Source organism: Mus caroli, unplaced genomic scaffold, assembly GCF_978045245.1.
Source record: "Mus caroli unplaced genomic scaffold, Mus_caroli_1 scaffold_6, whole genome shotgun sequence".
In the NCBI taxonomy this organism is placed as follows: Eukaryota; Metazoa; Chordata; class Mammalia; order Rodentia; family Muridae; genus Mus; species Mus caroli.
Genome location: NW_028227261.1, coordinates 128111957 through 128114545, shown reverse-complemented (window position 1 = coordinate 128114545; position 2589 = coordinate 128111957).

Here is a 2589-nt window from a genome sequence, read left to right as displayed (position 1 = left end):
AATGACATTTCTACCCCCTCAAGTCTTAACCTTGCTTTGAAGGCATCTGAAATCTCTTCAAATCTGAACTTCCCGTTTCTTTTTTAATTCAGGAAGATCCTATCTATATGGTGAAAATTGTATTTGGGGGTTGCTTTTGTGATTTGGTGTCTCAGAGTCCCCTGAATGAATCTCTTTGGGCATCCAGCCAAACTTGAACTGATGTTGCCTCTGGAGTGGATTCCAGGAGAACTTCTCTGCAGCTTCTTGTCAGATATCTCCTGTGCTCTGTGACATTTCTGAACAATATCTTCTGCTATCTGCAATGTTGGTGGGCTTTCTCCTTCTTCAATCATGTTGGGTACCAGCTGTAAATGTCAGTTTTATTTCCTCAGATGAAGGAATGAGATGAACGGTATATCCAAGCTATGTAAATACATTTTTTTTTTTTTTTTGCTCCTCTGTACTAACATTAGGCCTAGGCCTGGAAGTTTCTAGCCTCCATACAGTCTTATCTTCCAAAATGGCTGATTCAATATGGCTTTTCTCTCAGCTTTTGACTGAAATGATCTTCTTGGCCTTATTAACTATGGCAATATGTTCTAATCTGCTTCTTCATTCTCATTCTCTGGTTCCTATGTCTTCATCTGTGTTTCTCTCTGCAACATGCCTTTATAAAACTTTCCCATTAAGACTGTCCTCCCACCACATACACACATACACATCTTTTCTCGTTCTCTGCTCTTAAGTAGCCTCTCTTCCTTGGTTGTAATCATGTGAATTTTGCATATCCTGTCTCTGACTCATTCTGTCCAATCTTTCTCTTCTTCATGCCTTTTTCTGGTCCTCAATTAACAATCACTTTCAAACATGGCTACTTCTTTCTACAGAGCAACCTCACTTTCATGGCTATGGATTAAAGGTGTATACTAAAGGTGTGTCTGTATTCCAGCCAGATCATAATGTAATACAGAGCATGTCTGCATTGCAGCCAGATAGCATAGACCTAGAAGGTCTTTGATTGTGGTTCCCTTGCCAGAGCAGTCATGCTGCTGGGTTAAAATTTCTGTAAAGTCCTTTGGTTTGCTTACAGATAATTGTTTCAGTTTATCAGCTATTGTGAAAATTGCTCAACGAGTATGGGTGTGCAGATGTCTCTCTGATAGATAGATTTAGTTTCATTTGAATATACATTCAGTAGTGAAAATGCCAAACCACATACAAAAAAATTTTAATTTAAGTCTTTATTTTTTTTTTTTTTTAATATGGACTCGTGTGCAGGAGCCTGGAGGCTGGAGAAGACACCAGATGCTTAGAACCCAGAGTTATTGGAAACTGTAAGCCTCCCACCATGGATATGGAAAATCTACTTTTGGTATTCTGGAAGAACAACAGCTCTTTACTAATGAATCATCTCTATCATATCCTGATTTTTAATTGTTCAGACATTTTAGTCATTTTTTGTAATAGATGTACTAACTTATATTCATACCAAATGGGTAAAGTTTTAATTTTCCCCATATCCTCAGAATTATTTTCCTCTGCATTCTGATATTATTTAGTGAGCTGCTAGATTCTGGTTGTAGTTTATCCTTCATTGATGATTAGTGATGCATATTTTTCTATGTATATCGCAGGTCTACTTATATGTCTTTCTTTGAGGAATGTCTACTTAGATTACTTTCTCATGATTTAATGATTTATTCAATCTAGTTATTGAATTTTGTAAAGGTGTAAGATATGGACATCATGTCTCATTATGTAGGCTGTCTCTTCAGAGAGATGTTTTGTTTGTTTTTGCTAATTAGAATCTTTCCAGTTTGATATAATACAGACTGGTAATACTTATTCCTAAAGTCCAATAGGCCTTAGCTGTCATAAAGATCACCACTATAAGATAGTCTTCTAACGACTGTATGCTGAGCACTAATGCTTGCTTTTTATAGCATACTGTGAACGTTTGACAATATTTGAGAAGTAAATTACAAAACAGGAAAAAAATCGCAGTTTTATTTAATCTGAATTAAAATTTCAGTAATAAAACTTTGAGTATCAAATGCAATTTTATATGTCATTACTAGTGATGTGTTACTTCACTTAGGAAGGTACTGCTGGGGTTTTAGTTTTTATATTTTGTTCATTGGATTAAATACAATGCTAGTTCTAGTACATGTGGGTTTACATGTAGATAAGCTATGCTTATGGATATCTTCATTTCTTGGTTCTTGAGATACTATAAATAAAAATGAATAACCATTTATTCTTTTCATATTATATCATTCTAGGGTCATTGTTATTAGGGAACTAGATAAGGTACATAGTTACTTAGTCACTAAGACCATAGTCTAAAATTTTTAGCTATGATAAGGTTCTAAATCTTCTTTCATATTTGTTAAGTTTGTAAATTTTAAAAATATGGTTTTGCATTTGCAAAAAGAGTGGCAGCCAACAAAGACTAACTACCTCTCATACTAAACAGAGATTTGGACTATTAGAAAAATAATAGGAGAATTTAAAATGAGTTACAAGTAACTAAATAGATTTGTTGATCATGTTATTTGGAACTGACAAGAAATTTGCCTTTGCCTAATAGGAAACAATAGAATTTTG